The sequence below is a fragment of the Octopus sinensis genome, linkage group LG1, assembly GCF_006345805.1.
Source record: "Octopus sinensis linkage group LG1, ASM634580v1, whole genome shotgun sequence".
Classification (NCBI taxonomy): domain Eukaryota; kingdom Metazoa; phylum Mollusca; class Cephalopoda; order Octopoda; family Octopodidae; genus Octopus; species Octopus sinensis.
The window spans coordinates 135496919-135514418 of record NC_042997.1 but is presented as its reverse complement, the minus strand read 5'-3'; positions in this window follow the sequence as shown (position 1 = coordinate 135514418).

The following is a 17500-nucleotide window of genomic DNA, read 5'->3' as shown; positions in this document are numbered from 1 at the left end:
TTCTTTGGAGTCGAAGGCCTTCTCATAGTTAAAGATGGCAAGGCACAGTGGGATGTTGTCTTCGTTCGCTTTCCCTTGCAGTTGATTGACAACATGAATGAAATCAACAGTACAAAAGCCTATCTTAAACTTTTTCTTTTGGTTTATAGATATCCAAGTTGCTGATCATTCTTCTAATCATAATTTAGGAAAACGCCTTGTAGATGATGGACAAGAGATTGATGGGACGGTAGTTCTTCAAGATCGCTTTACCACCTTTCTTGTAAAGCAAGATGATCTCTACTGTATTTTCCCAACTATTACGGACTTTTCCTTCTTAGAATCTGCTGATGAGCGTGGTGAGCATCGTCCCTATGGGTCCTCCATCTTCCTTGAAAATGATATATGAGATGTTGTTCTCGCCCGGTGTCTTGTCTTTCTTGAGTCGTTTTATGCTCGCTGACATCTCTAAAGTTATAATGGGAATAGGATGTTGGGTTGGATTTGTGTCGTTGGAGAATGGAATCTTCAGATCGTCTGGTGCAATGCAATTTACTATAGAATTCCTCACATCGTATGATAAGCCTGTTAAGTTTACTTCTGACGGCGCTGATATCTTTCTCCAAGCATTTCTTTCTCGTGACAGTCTCCAGACTTTTGTTCTTTTTGGGAGCTTTCAGCTGTTCATTGTGATTATATTTTCTGATATCTTCTTTCATGCGAAGGCTGATTATTTTGCAGGTTTCAATGTATTCGATGTTCTGAATACTTGTCTTCCTCCTCTTCATCTGCCATCACTTCTCTTTGAGTTGCTTGGTTTCTGTAGAACGCTTGTCCATTATGAGTGGTTTATTACTTCCGGCTCTAATTACAGCTTTATTCATCAAAGTGGTCTAATATTCTCTGAATAGGAGCTAACTCTATCGTCTGTGTGATGTTGTTCCAAGGTTTCAAACATATTGCTAATTAGTAGTTGCAATTGTGTCTCCTTTGTTGATAGCACCGTAGAGTTTGGCTTCTTTGGACGTTTCGTTAGTCTAGCTAGTCCTAGCTTTGTGTTAATGGTGATTTATGCACGTAGTAAGCGATGATCGCTGCCAGTATTGAAACGGTTAACGTCTGAGACATCTTGAAATATCTGCGGCTTGTCTATTAGGATGTAATCGATCATATTCTTCTGACTACCATTGGGCGAGATCCATGTTAATCGTTTGCATATTTTCTTCTTGAAGAACACGTTCATGATAGTTATTTGTTGCCGATGTTCTCAAACACAACCTCGATTACTTCATGCATATGACTGGTTTTTGGCAGATATTCTTGAATGGTTCTGAAGTGATACTTACCATTGATCTTCAAGGTGAGTTGCACCAGTCTATATGACTTGCTCCAGAAGTTTGTAACATTGCCAGTGATATATTTGGGAACCAGGAAACTAACTCACCTGTTGGATGTGACTTCATCCTTGTAGTATAATTTGTAACCGCTATTATTGAGCATGATGCATCCTTCTCCTTGGCTTCTCATATATATCATTCCGATTAAATGAAATTTGATCTTTGAAAACTATTCCTCAAGACCGGATATATGAGATGATTATTTTATTGTACGTTTCAGCTTTCATATTCCAGTAGCAGCTTGTCCGGACCCAGTGATTCTCAGCACCTTCTCTTCCTTGGGTGGTATAGAAAACGCAGACAGTAAACAACGGAAAATAAAAACGGGAAAACGAAAAGAAACTGTTAAAAGGTAAAATGCGCTATCTTCCTTAGGCCTTAAATGATAAGGTTGAAAAGATATTAAGTCAGCCAGGAATAGACAGGTTTTTCCAATTCTTCAGAATATATTTATACATATGCATGCAACCAATGGAAATTTCTGACCTGGAGTTCAACAGAGAGTGAGGGATCTTAGATCTGAACAGGATCTGCGCCCTTTCAGTCAACTAAAGCCTACACTTATTCGATCCATTCACATAAGCTATGGATTTCTCAATTACTTTCGGTTTACTCACAATAATCGATATAGTGGCATCAGAGATAAAGTGGTTCCTAACCACACTAGTATTAATCAGGATAACCAAAAAATATGGGAGGGAAAATTATTTGGTTCGCCTCTCTCTTTTCTCTTAAAAAAAACTAACATTGGTAAAAGTTCCCTGTCACTTCTAGACAAACACTTTCCAGCTACTCACAGATACAGAAAGTAGTCAATAGGCATTCTGTGAATTATCATATAGCTGCTGCTCAAATATGAAGAGTAACATTACACGTGGTCAACACCAAGAACCTGAATCCAGCTGCAAATGTCGCCACCCAAGATCTTGTCCACTTGACCAACGTTGTAAAATTAAATCTATCATATATGAGGCAGAAGCTACTGCAACCCTAAAGAATAATACAAATAATCAGAAGACCTATACTGGATTATGTGAAGAAGAATTTTAAAATCGCTATGCTAATCACACAGCCTCCTTCCAGCAAAGTAACATTTTCCGTTTTTCGGTTCCCGTTGTATGCTGTCCGCGTTTTCTATATGCTGCTTTCTCAGCGTCATCACTTTTCTTCTATTTATTCATTTTTTAGGTTCGTTATGATATGTGGTTTGCGCCTGAAGAATTATGTTTGAGTTCTCTCAACATTATTAGGTAGCGCTTTAATTCATGTATCGTGACCTATAAATAATGTGTCTGTGTGAGTGTGTGTGTGCATGTATGTATTTACATTCATTTATACATATATATATATATATATATATATATGTGTGTGTGTGTGTGTGTGCGCGCGTGTGTGTGTGTATTTGTGTGTATGTGTGTATATGTGTGTATGTGTGTGTGCGTGAACGTGGTGTGAGTATCTATGACGAAAAAATGTTCATTTATTTAATCAAATATTTGAATACCTTTCAGTGTGTTCATCAAATGATATATAAACGTCTCCTATTTATAGATTTACCTCAACCGATTTTTTATTAATTAAAAAAATATATATATTTCACCCTCTTATGTGTGTTGATGTATGATTTTAGAAAATTACTACCTTTTAGCTTCAGGATGAAAATATACACGAATAACTTGTTACTCCTCTCTCATATTATCACAGCTGCAAATTGTTACCGTAATATGCCGCGGGACACAGTTATCAGATTGAATATTTCGTGAAATTAATGTGAATTTCGATGTTAAATTCCTGAATCATAATCTTCATATAGGTGCAGCTTAGGGAATCATACATTTTACAAAAGCTACTTTAAAGAAAATCTACTAATTAAGAAGTATAATTCAAGACATACGACTAACATTCAGTATGCCAGACATCACAATCTTATTTGAAGCAATTATCTGAGCTCTCCAAATTTTGACTTATTGAAATTATGGTGCTGAATGAGAAAGACGGTTATTCGATTTTCGTTCTGAGAAGCAATCATGTTAACGTACAGAGAATACAAATGCTTGTTAAAAGCCAAGTGCATAAACGTTTTCATAGTGTTTGTGACATGGAGATATACTATAAATATTCCTGGAGATATACTATAAACAATAAAATTTGTAATATGGTGATATTCTACAAAATGTTCCAAGAGATATGCTAGAAAGTGTCGGCTTCCAGAAAATATAGAAAAAACAATAAATAAAATTCAGAAACACTCTATTCTATTCAAATATTTGAACACTATTTACCTCAGTTGATTTGTTATATCTAGAAGAGTCATACACAAAAGATTTTATCCATAAAAACTACCGTAACTACTACTTATCTATTGTGAAGAAAGTGAAGCATTTATGTATGGTACTCATGAAGGGAGAAAAATCAGACGAGAAGAACAGATAAGTGTATTTTAACGGATAACAAAAGGGGATTGGTTACTTGAGACATTAATAAAGACGGGTAAATAATGAAAAATGAAGGAAGGGTAATTACATATAGAAAGAATGTAGCATGAATACAAGTATCTAAAGATCCGTATGGCGTGGTTTTTCTGAAGTATGAACCGAATCTGATAAGTACATTGGAAATTGATCTGTTTGCCTAGAAAAAAACAAAACAAAAAACAACCCAATAACTTACCAATGATTCTAAAAGTCAGACAACTTTAATAAGATTGATTATTGTGCCTGTATGTAATGTAAATAAAACTTGTAGATTTACAATTTAATGGTGGTAGTACTGAAACCTTTAAAATATTCTAAATAACAATGGGAAAATTAATCTGGCTTTATGTCCTATTTATTTGTTTGTCAAAATAAAACATAGTTAACGGTCGCGCAATAATCATGATGTGGCAAAATGTAATGCTAATCTTAATCTAGTTGCCTATATAAAAAAGTTTCGATCAATTCCATTATCAAACTGAAATTAATAAGTAGATATCCTACAAATATCGCAGGAGTGGCTGTGTGGTAAGTAGCTTGCTAACCAACCACATGGTTCCGGGTTCAGTCCCACTGCGTGGCATCTTGGGCAAGTGTCTTCTGCTATAGCCTCGGGCCGACCAAAGCCTTGTGAGTGGATTTGGTAGACGGAAACTGAAAGAATCCTGTCGTATATATGTATATATATATGTGTGTGTATGTTTGTGTGTCTGTGTTTGTCCCCCTAGCATTGCTTGACAACTGATGCTGGTGTGTTTATGTCCCCGTTACTTAGCGATTCGGCAAAAAATACCGATAGAATAAGTACTGGGCTTACAAAGAATAAGTCCCGGGGTCGATTTGCTCGACTAAAGGCGGTGCTCCAGCATGGCCGCAGTCAAATGACTGAAACAAGTCAAGAGTATATATATATATATATATGTGTGTGTGTGTGTGTGCGTGTGTGTGTGTATATATATGTATTTATATATGTATATATATATGTATGTATACAAGAAACCGAGGTATGCATTTAAGTCTGTTATTTATATAATTTTTCATATGTCCTGCCCGCCAAAGTTGGTTCTGGTGTTCGCTGAATTCTTCCTCTAGAGAATTTCCCTTGTAGTTTGATCGTTGATGATCTTTTTCTAGCATTCTGGCCGGCTACCTAGCTGGCCAGCCCTGCCAATATACACATATATTTGAATTCTCTGACTCCTCAGATTTTTTGAATGCTGGACTACTGGTTTTAATTGATATTAAAATTAATATTAATTTATCTCCCTCAATTTTTAAATATTTATATATATATATATATATATATATATATATAGGTTAATCCAAACGGGAAAACAGAAAAACAACAACACGTGGAACAATTATATATATATATATATATATATATATATAATATATATAATATATATATATATTCTGTGTGATTCTAATATCGACTAACTTTTGAGGTGATCTCCATTAAGCCTTTCATATCAAAAATTATTTCTAGTCGCTATGATGACAGGTAAAGAAGAGATTTAATATTTAATAATAGTTCGTACCGCGGTGATTAATAATCAGAATAGCCACTGATGTGCATATTTTTTGAGAATCGAAAAGCATAACACAAGAATGTATAATTTCATTTGACATGTAGTTAATTTAGACGGGTCGCCTGCATTCTAGCAACATTGTGTGGGAAATCATCTTGCTTTGCTCATAATCCTTTAAATTTTAACAAGGCCTTGAAGGTTTGTATTGGTAGCGTATGAACTAACGAGTTGCATTTCTTCCCCAAATTCAGTCATACATATCCTGTTGCTCCAATAAATATGAAGGAATGAAACAGAAGGCGCATCTTGGATAATGGATTTGCAAATTGCTTATCAATGATTCACAAGTGTCCTCTTTCTCATGCATTTTTCTGATCCTTTTTGTATCCGATTCCACAACAGAGTATATCTTTTTAATGTGTTTACACACAATAAAACTGTTTGTTTTGTGGTAGCTGTTTTAATTCGACGTTCCACCAATATTCTTTTGACCAATGAGATTCAGTACTGTTAGCTCACTCTGCGGTCTTCTCAAGATTGTGAACGTGTTCAGATCCCTTTTGCTTCAAACTGATTGAATTATATTACCTGTGGTACTTTCTGATAGGCATCATATCATATATCTACTACTGCTATATTTGTATTTTCTCCTTCTCAGATCCCTCACTGGCATAATTCGGTAATTTCCTTTTTCTTTTACTACAGTTTGAACATTTTGAGAAAATTCATTTATTCTATCTTTTATAATTTTGTTTTGTCTCAATAACTGTAAATATTTATCTCTATTTAGCGTTGCTTATAAAAAGAGTGTGAAATAGCAGGGAAAATACGGGGAAAGTGTAATATTTAAACAGTACAAAAAGTGTAAGCTTAAAAATTTGGCGGCTAAATTTGGAATTGAAATAAACAGAAATATATTTAGTTTCATTTAAATATAAAAATGTAATTTCTCTTTACATTCTAAACCCTATGCAAAGAAAATTCGAGATAGAACGTCACATATTTACTTTCTGCAGACTAAAACACATTTTTCTCACGATTTTATAAATATAGCTGAGCTTACACTTAGAATTACGGAAATACGAGTTCAGGTAGAGAGCAGGAATACACTTAAATTCCCCCAGTAACAATTTTTCAGTACACAATAAGGTGGGAAGAATTATGTGGTATTCAATTGAGGTTTTACCCATTGAATGAGTTAACGTTCATCGCTATTAGAAAATCCAAAAGATTTGGGCACAAGATACTCAGAAACTGTTTTCTACAAAACTTGACCGACAAATATCCTTTCATCAAATGATACTACATTTATTTCATCGGTCTCAGATAAGCGTAAACCGTTGCGTATGAACCCAATTCGCAGTGTACATGAGAGGGTTCAACAGTGGAAGAAAATGATCTTTCAAAGTTAATCAAATCACTAGTTTTCTCTTTAATATTTTCCCCCAATTTTTGCCCTTTGAAACCCCTTCCTTACGAAAGTAAAAAATAAAAAGACTATTATTCAAATTCAATTTTCCACTTCAGCTGCAATATTTTCAATCATCCACTTCTTTTTCTTCTGCACGTTTCCTGATTTAATTGATTATGAATGTTATCATTCCTGCAGCCACATTTTTTATGCTAGTGTATGTATGTATGTATGTATGTATGTATCTGTCTGCTTGTCTGTTTGTCTGTCTGTCTGTCAGTCTGTCTGTCTGTCTGTCTCTCTCTATAATATATATTTAGATACACACATATATATATATACATAAACACACACATAGTTGGGTGGTTCGTTGGTTGGATTGATATGCCCATTTGCGTCTGCATCTGTATGAGAGGAATGGCGCATAAGAGATAATTAATCTCTAGTGTCAGTCGCCGATTTTTATAAGTATATTGGGAAATTATTTATGTACTCACAAAACCTACTAAATAAACACCGATAATTCTGAAAAATTAGAGAACGTTAATTTTCGTCAGTAAGGAATGTGATTAAAAGTTATTGATTTAAAATTTTGGTGTTGCCAGCAAAGACATATTAAAAATAATGTAAGCATTATTCATATAATTTATTTCGATCTGTCTTATTTGTATATCAAATATGAAAACATGGTCATGAAGGATATGTTTAACTATCTTATTTATCTAAATCTAGATGGAGATTAAGAACATATATATCAAATATCGATTTATTTATGTATTTCTAATATCGACCGACTATCGAGCCAAGGGCCAGAATAAGACCTTCATATCAGAAGAGCTTAATGTCCCCCATTTCAATACTGCGCAAGAGTTAACAGAATGAAAAACATATTGTAAGAATATGGCTTCAAGCTAGTGCAATGTAGAAACCATAGAATGGCGACTGTAGTTATTTCCATTCTTTTCGACTCTGGGGAGGAAATGAACTGAGAAACGACTGATAATTCATTCACGGATGTTGATTCTCCTAACCAGCCATTCATATGCATATTTTCTTACGAAAAGGGAACTATAACATAGATTTATACCATTACGTATTATTCTCAATACTTGTTACTATATAAAGATTTTGAAAGCAATAATGTATATATATATATGTGTATATATATATATTATATATATATATATATATATATATATATATATATATATATGTATGTATGTATGTATGTATGTATGTATGTATGTATGTATGTATGTATGTATGTATGCATGTATGTATATATATACATATATATGTATATATATATATTTATTATATATATATATACATTTAGAGATAGATAGATAGATAGATAGATATAGATAGATAGATAGATAGATAGATAGATAGATAGATAGATAGATAAATAGATAGATAAACACATGCACATATGTAATTATGTATAAGACAGTCTGGTTTGTGCTAAAAATATTTACATCACAAATTCTGAATTCATATTGTGTTGGGCTTTAATGCATTCATGTACAAAATACAAAAGCACTCATATATGCAAATGTAAACGAGAGGAAAATTTGTATTCCGTTATGTGTGCGCGTTTGTATGAATGTCATGTTACACAGGACGTTATTTTCCCTTTAGTATCAGTCTTCGATTTTGATACTTAGGGAATGTTGATAACCGATGATATTGGTAATTTGAAGAGCCAAATTCTTCGCCGCCAGCATGGAGCGTGATTAAAAGATAGAGATTTGCAATTTTTATGACAATAGTAACGAAGGCTTAAAATAATCTATGCAGCGATCAGATTATTTAGCTTCGTTTCGTATTTATTCGTGTATCTGAATAAGTATTGTAAACGAAAACGTAGTAATAAAGGATTTATCAAGCTGTGATGCTAGCCTACATAAAAATTATGAATTGGTTCTATGAACAATATGAGATTAAAAATTAAATATACTGGAACTAGCGGGTCGATAAACTGTGGCGCTACATAGTAGATTTATATATAATTGGTAGCTAAGCATTATAGGATACTCAACTAAAACCACCTTGAAATTTAACTATTCTTCCTGTAATGACTTTCCCGTGTTATTTGACCAATATAATGTGAAAATACTCCCTTAAGCCATTAAAGGTAATTGTATGTAATTATACTCACCTTAAATGTAATTGTATAGACTTTAGCAACTCTCTTAATGGCAGCTGCTTCATCAGAGTGTAGTATTTAGTGTTCAGTAATCTCCCTTTTCACTAGGTAAGCTTGTTAGGTTTTAGTCGCTGATGATCCGATCATACGACAGGTGGCAGTTGGTTACATTTTACTGGTTAACATTCAATGCCGAGTTGATAATAGCCCTACACATGAAACATGCATCATATCAGCAGAAACAATTTTAAAAGAACATTTTACTTGCTCTGAAATTCGTTTAAATACTCAGAAAATAGTTATGCATGAATCTGTCCCTATACGTTTGCCAACTGAAAGAAGATGGCCTGTGTTATTTCAAAATTTACATGTTGGTGTGAAAATGAACAAGCTCATGGAAAAATGGGTCCAAACGCCATTTTATGAAATGCCTTTTATGTTTGATTTATTTTACCCTGTGTCAAGTGGGGGTATAGACCAAAAATTTGATTTATTCAGTTGTAAACTTTCCTGAAAATATTTCAACCGGATAGTTGATAACTATAACCATTTCTCTCTGCTGTAAATTATTACTTTTATTGTTATAATTATCGCTTTGGTGATGTTGGATGCGATGTTGTATCTTTGACCTGTTTATTTCTTCCTGCCTTAGTATTTCTTGGGGCTTTTCATAACTTTATTAACGTTTATAAAAGTTGTACGATATTCTAGCCTCACTGTAGTACGAGATGACATTTAAATGTTTTGCAGAAATTAAGATTAATGGAAGAAATATTCGATGAACAAAGCAGTAGACAACCCTTTCTTCAAAGTAAAACATATAACAAGCCAACAATAAAGAGAAACAAAAAACTAGACAAATTTTGAGTTCATGTCCACTTCCTCATGTAACGAACTTCTACCACTTATACTGAAATCCAACTCTAAGTGAACAGAATGGAAAACTATATATCACCTGAAGACAATAATGATATTGGTATAAAAGAAGCGGATAAGGGAAATGCTGTTGTTAGGAATATGGGATAATACAAAAATGCCGAATTAACACTACTTCAAGAAATAAAATAGTGAATAACTATCAACAAACTAAAACAATACTGAGAGGTAATATCCTCATAAACCCACAGCGAAGAGACTTAACTAATAAAGAAATTGATTATCTGAGGAACTTAATTGCCAAAACCAGTAACATCTACTAACTACTTTCCAAAATGCACAAAAATATAACAATTAGCGATGCCTGCAAAGAATCAACCAGCGTTTGCATAAATATACCATTTCTGAAGGATCTCAAAATTTGGCCGATCGCGGCAAGCCCAGCCCGGGAAACACAGACTTAGAAAACTTCATTGACATACTGTTAAACTCTCTCGTAAAATGTATAACATATTTCATATGGGATGACCTACACCTATTAAGCCAAAAGCCAAATAAAACGCCCACAAAAACAATGTTTCAAGGCAAAACTACCAACTATAGACTCAACTCTAACTGTTAAAAGGTATGGCCGCTTTAACTGCGGAATTTGGTCCAAACTCATTGAGGACACAACATAGATTTTAATTCGAGACAAGTTCTCATAGTGAACAACCAGTTCGCTTGTTTTCAAAAAGTTTAATATATATCATCAAATGCAATGAATGCAGCGAAAACTACATTAGACAAACCAAACTAGACAAATCTCAATCAGGACTAGCCAAATATATTTTAGTGCGCAATATGCTAAATGCAGTCATTATCTCCTTGTTGCAATGCTTAGTCTTGCCGGATCAGAGTGGAATTTGGAACTTTACTTCAGCACCAAATATAAACTAGAACAGCAAAATCAGTCGTGAACACGTGACCGCATCGAAAGATGCAACCTCTTCACGAATTCCCAAAATAACTAGTAGGAGAGAGAAAACAGAAATAAGAAGAGCCACCAACATCATCACCTTCAAGAAAAGCCATAAAAAAGCTGCCGCAACAACAACAACAATATAACATTTGCAACACTAATAATAGCACAGTTAGCAAAGTCAACAAGCATTAAACCAACAACGAACCTTTTACACAGTCGCTCTAACTGTTAGAGAGAGAGAGAGAGAGAGAGAGAGAGAGAGAGAGAGAGAGAGGAGAGAGAGAGAGAGAGAGAGAGAGAGAGAGAGAGGGGAGGGAGAGAGAGAGAGAGAGAGATAAGGAGAGAAATGCTTCATTGATTTATGTAGTTCTAAAAAATAAGAAATCGTTCTCATGAATAGAACACCATTAACAATTTTCTTTTATATCAAGGTAATTTACGGTTAAGCAACTGCAACATAAAAGTCATATCTCACTTACCCGCATTGAAATATCTGCTCTTTCAATTTTCAAGCAGGATTCGTTAATAAAATTTCTACCGCTTAGTAATATTTGCACCTTGGAGGACGTACTATGGCTGATGATGCGATAGTACACAGTGACACTGACACATCTTCATTTATTATTCAAAGTAAGCAGGTATGGGCATCTTTTGTCAGACATGCATTTAATTTAGTTTACATTTTAATTCCTCAATATTTTCCACGGATTTCCCTATCATACCTTTTAAATAATTCATTTGCTTGTTTCGACACCAGATTATGTTCTCATTGGAATTCCAGGACTTGTGTTTCTTCATCTTTTTTTTTAATTACTACGGGATCTTGTGCTGTAACGTGCGTTGTGTTGTGGTTGTCTTACACTGAGTTTTCGTCGTGTTCCTTTGTAAAAGAGATTAAATTGTATTATTATTATCATTATTATTATTATTATTATTATTATTATTATTATTATTATTATTATTATTATTACCTCTTTAGAATTTCTCTTTTTACATTTTCATTTACAGCTACGATTATTTGAATTTTCTATTTAACACTGTTTTACGTTAAATAATTTATGCTAATCATTCGTGATTGGGAACAGGGATTATTTCGTTGACAGATTTGCTAATCTGGTCCATGATTTTTCGTAAGCGCTTTCTTTAGATTGCCAATCAATAAGGCTTTTCTAATTCATGTGCGCACATCACTTGTCCATCTATGTCTCAGTTTTTATGCTTGCAATTATTATTTTTTCATCTCTAGTTCCTTGAATCTCAAAGTTAAATAACATCTGTGGTTTTTCCATGAATCGATAGATGTTAGTAACTACTTCACATTAAAAACGGCTACAGAAATATGTTTAGGAAGTTTACACTTTGTAATTGAGTGTTCATTTCCCTTCATTGATAATACCTGTCAGGGATTGGAACCAATTCCTAGTGTTAAATGTCCCCATTATTGGTGTTGTAATTTGTTGGTAGAATTATTTACGGCTCTTTACTTTTAGAGTCAATATCCCACCGATGTTAACTTTGCCTTTCATCCATTCAATAAAATAATCATAGTTGAGAAGCAGTAGATCAATGTAATTGATCTTCGCTAAATTTGCTGATCTTGTTCCAAAATTATTTTCATTCTTATTATTATTTGATTAAAAAAGTATCTCAGCTTATTTTCCTAGGTATGATGGAAAGTATCAGATGTTCACATCCAGTACACTAAGGTAACACTTGTTTGCTGGTCATGCTTCATGAACTCTGCGGAGAACTCTTGCAGTTCCAAGCAATGATGATTTTGTAGGTGTTCTGTCTTTACATTTGCGCCAATCTTTTTGAGCCATGTTGGTCTTTGGGTGCCGATTCTTCCAAGCGCGCCATTTACTACTATCACGTCACTACATTGTCCAAAACCTGCGTATTGTCCACTTCAAATCGTCATAGACGTTTAATTTTTCCTCTTGCTTTCTCTTTGATCTCAATGTCCCCGGTATATGCTATGTCGATTACCATGCATTTTTGTTTGTTCACCACAACAATGTCAGGTTTCCGATATCTGATCTGAGGGTCACATTGAATCATTGCTTCCCACAAAATTTTGTAGTATTCATTCTCCTTAACCACTGTGATCTACAGTTTTGTTCTTTGTAGGCCGTGATTTCCAAAAAGCTCCGAAAGGATCATTCTTGATACATTGTCATGTCATCTTTTATAATCTCGTTGTGTCCATTTCGGGCATTCGCTAACAATGTGCCATCCCGTTTTACTCCTCTGAACACACATTCTGTATTTGTAGCTCTCAGTTGTGTTGTCAATTCTGCACTTCACATAGTTCGTCCATAATGCTTATTCTTGTGCTGCACTCATAAATGATTCTGTTTCTATCTTCAGGTCACTACTCTGTATCCATAACCACCGGTCTTAGGCATCTGTCTTGGCGTTCGTATCTTTTGCTAACTGATCACACATGCTTTTGCCTTCCGTGCTATTTCTTTTTTGTTCCTTTTTTTCTTTTAGTTTTTTCCTCTTTTGGTTCTGTCTTTACACAATTAACAATTTTGATGATACCGGTCTCCTACATGTTTCAGCAATGTTTTACATATCACGCTAAGTTATTTTCTTCTGCTTCTACACAATCCTGGCAACTGATCAAACTTCTCCCACCCTTTCTTCTGAACAAGTACAACCTATCAGTGCCTTTCTTGGAATGGAATGTTCTGAATACTCTGCAGTGAATACTATGAATATTTAAATTTGTGAAAATTGAACGCAGCGAATGCAATGAATATTAAATTTGCGAGAAGTTGTAGCTAAAAAGTTTAATAAACTTGAGAAATCGAAATTATAGGACATTTCTTAGAACATGAATTTATAAAAAAATATTTGCAGACGGTCAACCCATTAATAATTGCTTTCTTTTAGCTTTCTCCATTATATTATAGATGTTGAACCACCGTTATTTGTAAATGCTTAATCAAGTATCTCAGCTGGTTGAGACACGTTTATTGAAAATTTTATTTAACAAGTATTTTGCTTGCATTGTTCGTATTGTAGCGGTAAGATTTTGCACAGTTCTGTTGACCTTTCTATTGACTCCTACCAGCGTTCTATTGCACCGTTCTTTTGACTCCTACCAGCGTTCAGTTATAATTTCGGACAGAAACGCAGCTGAAGGTGAAATAAATTTCTCAACAAAGAGAAATATAATTTCCCATTGTTGCTATGACGTCAGTAACAAATGTACCAGCAGCAAAGATACTGATGAGGAAGACTACATTAGCAGCAGCAGCATCACCACCACCACCACAAACAACAGAAATAACAACAATAACAGCAACTGGGATCTTTTCTGTTTGATGGACGGAATTTTCTAGTTAACTAAAAAATTTGAAACTTCGTATACTGGTAGAATGTGTCAAAAAAAACAAAAACATTATTGTAAACAAAATTGAAAACAAAATTGTAATTTATAACTTAAACGTAGTTTAATTTTACGAATTTTAACCAATAAAACCCCAGCATTGCTGCGTTATCGATATTGATAAAGAAATATAGCAGACGCACGACACACACACACACACACACACACACACACACACACACTCTCACTCTCTCTCTCTCTCTCTCTCTCTAAAACACATGCATATACATTTGCACAAGCACATAGTAATTAATATATAAGAGTACACACACATACAAACGGACATATACATGCACACACATACGCACACAAGCATACATACACATTCGTGAGTTGCCCCATGCCGTAACAGATTTACACAAAAAGTAAATAAACTAGAAGGGGGGGTCAATGTTTCATCGTTTCGGGGTCGATAAATTAAGTACCAATTACGCACTGGTGTCGAGGATTTTTTTCACAACTTATATCACAGCTTCCGACAAGCTGGGGCATCCTTTTATGAAAAAATATTTCGCAAATTTTTACAAATGGCGGTGCCCCAGAATGGCCAAAGCTCGTGAGCTGAAACTAGATAAAATAAAAAATAAAAATAATACGAATCACACTCCACGCGCAAACTCTAGACCGATTTAGGCATATTATTGTTTTGTTTTTGTTGTTTCTGGCCCTTCAAAACCATGGGAGAAGCCTTTTCGGTAAAAAAAATTAAGGAAATATTCAAAATATATCGTTAATATTTTTATTGGGCGACGAAATTCATCGATTTAAGAGATATAGCAGTTATTTCTAGCACATGTAGACAGAAGAGAGAGAAAGGATGAATAAGACGTGTGCGTGTGAGTTTTTAGACGCAACAAATAATTTGAGCTCGAATGCTGCAATTTCATTGGTTAAAATTCGTAGAATTAAACTGCGTTAAAGTTACGAATTACAATTTTGTTTTCAATTTTGCTTACAATAATGTTTTCTTTTGACACATTCTACCAGTATACGAAGTTTCAAATTGTTTAGTTAACTAGAAAATTCCGTCCATCAAACAGAAAAGATCCCAGCAAATGTATCAACAACATTGATGAACAAAATCGAAAACAAAGAAAGTAACATGAACAATACGATTGAAAAGAACAGCGACGACGACAACGACACCACCATCACCACCAACAATAGCAGGAGCAGCAATAATAACAAAGCTACTTCCTTTTCTAAAGTCGTTAGCAATTGGGCTATTTTTTCAGTGGATGACTAATAAAATTAAGGCTCTGAAATACAAGAGTGACATTATGAAACCAGGTATTATGCGCCTTAGTGAGGAGGGAAAATACTCCGAAAGAGGAATAATTTTTTTTATAAATAATGTGTTTCTCGCAAGGAGAGGAAACCTCAGTTTCCTACTCCGGCAGAAACTGAAAAATGCTTCGAAGATGTGTAGTCCCTAGTGCTACACATGCAAAAATATAGACGATATGGGATGGTCACTGGTGTATGCAGAAGTGAGCAAGAAGTCAGAGGAATGGCTACTATAACTTGCTCTCTTTGTGCCTCTCTGTCTCACTCTTTCTCGCTCTTCATATATATATATATATATATATATATACGGAGATGTACTCGCATAGCAAGTAATTTGATCTGAGATCGTGTGCTGAAACGAAAACAATTGCAGCGTGGAAGGTGTTTATAAGCCATTTAAGAAACACACAAAAGCCGTTCGATTCACTTCAACATTTAAGTTTAATTTGTCAAAATATTTTCGTCGCTAAAATCCGCGACCGGTTCACTGACAAAGTCCGTGCTGCATCGGACTTTGTCAGTGAACAGGTCGCCGATTTTAGCGAAGAAAATATTTTGACAAATTAAACTTAAATGTTGAAGTGAATCGAACGGCTTTTGTGTGTTTCTTAAATGGCTTATAAACACCTTCCACGCTGTAATTGTATATATATATATATATAATATATATATATATATAATATATATATATAATATGTACATATATATATGTATATATATGTATATATATATGTATATATATATATAATGTATATATATATATATATATATATATAATATATATATCACAATCAAGGAACGGCCATAATAGGCCATTCACCCACTAGAAATAACAGCCAAAGCTTTAACCGCAAAATAACATCAATTCCGTAAACCAGGAGAAAATTAAAAAACATTTACCCTGTAATTTCTTATACGATGCACCGTTTCATCTACTGTTTAATGGTAAACTAACCTGATTAAATTAAATCAGGCCAATCTTCCATAGGCCCTTAGAATCATCAGTAAGAAATAGCCAAGTCGGAACAGATATTTTCACGAGGCATTTCCGTCCCTGCCTCGGCAATATCTGACCTAAAATTTTCAAATCATCACACTCGCGCCAAATTTATCGGCAGCAAATAAATATAAGCCGCCGATTCCATTACGGAATTAACCAGAAAATTCATAATTAATCAATATAGGGTGGCAAAAAATTTTGTAGAATTGTTTTGCCACCAGCGGCCTAGTGGGAAAAAATTAAATAGTCATAGACCATTTTTAAGTTCAACACCACAATCAAGGAACGGCCATAATAGGCCATTCACCCACTAGAAATAACAGCCAAAGCTTTAACCGCAAAATAACATCAATTCCGTAAACCAGGAGAAAATTAAAAAACATTTACCCTGTAATTTCTTATACGATGCACCGTTTCATCTACTGTTTAATGGTAAACTAACCTGATTAAATTAAATCAGGCCAATCTTCCGTAGGCCCTTAGAATCATCAGTAAGAAATAGCCAAGTCGGAACAGATATTTTCACGAGGCATTTCCGTCCCTGCCTCGGCAATATCTGACCTAAAATTTTCAAATCATCGCACTCGCGCCAAATTTATCGGCAGCAAATAAATATAAGCCGCCGATTCCATTACGGAATTAACCAGAAAATTCATAATTAATCAATATAGGGTGGCAAAAAATTTTGTAGAATTTTTTTGCCACCAGCGGCCTAGTGGGAAAAAATTAAATAGTCATAGACCATTTTTAAGTTCAACATCACAATCAAGGAACGGCCATAATAGGCCATTCACCCACTAGAAATAACAGCCAAAGCTTTAACCGCAAAATAACATCAATTCCGTAAACAGGAGAAAATTAAAAAACATTTACCCTGTAATTTCTTATACGATGCACCGTTTCATCTACTGTTAAATGGTAAACTAACCTGATTAAATTAAATCAGGCCAATCTTCCATAGGCCCTTAGAATCATCAGTAAGAAATAGCCAAGTCGGAACAGATATTTTCACGAGGCATTTCCGTCCCTGC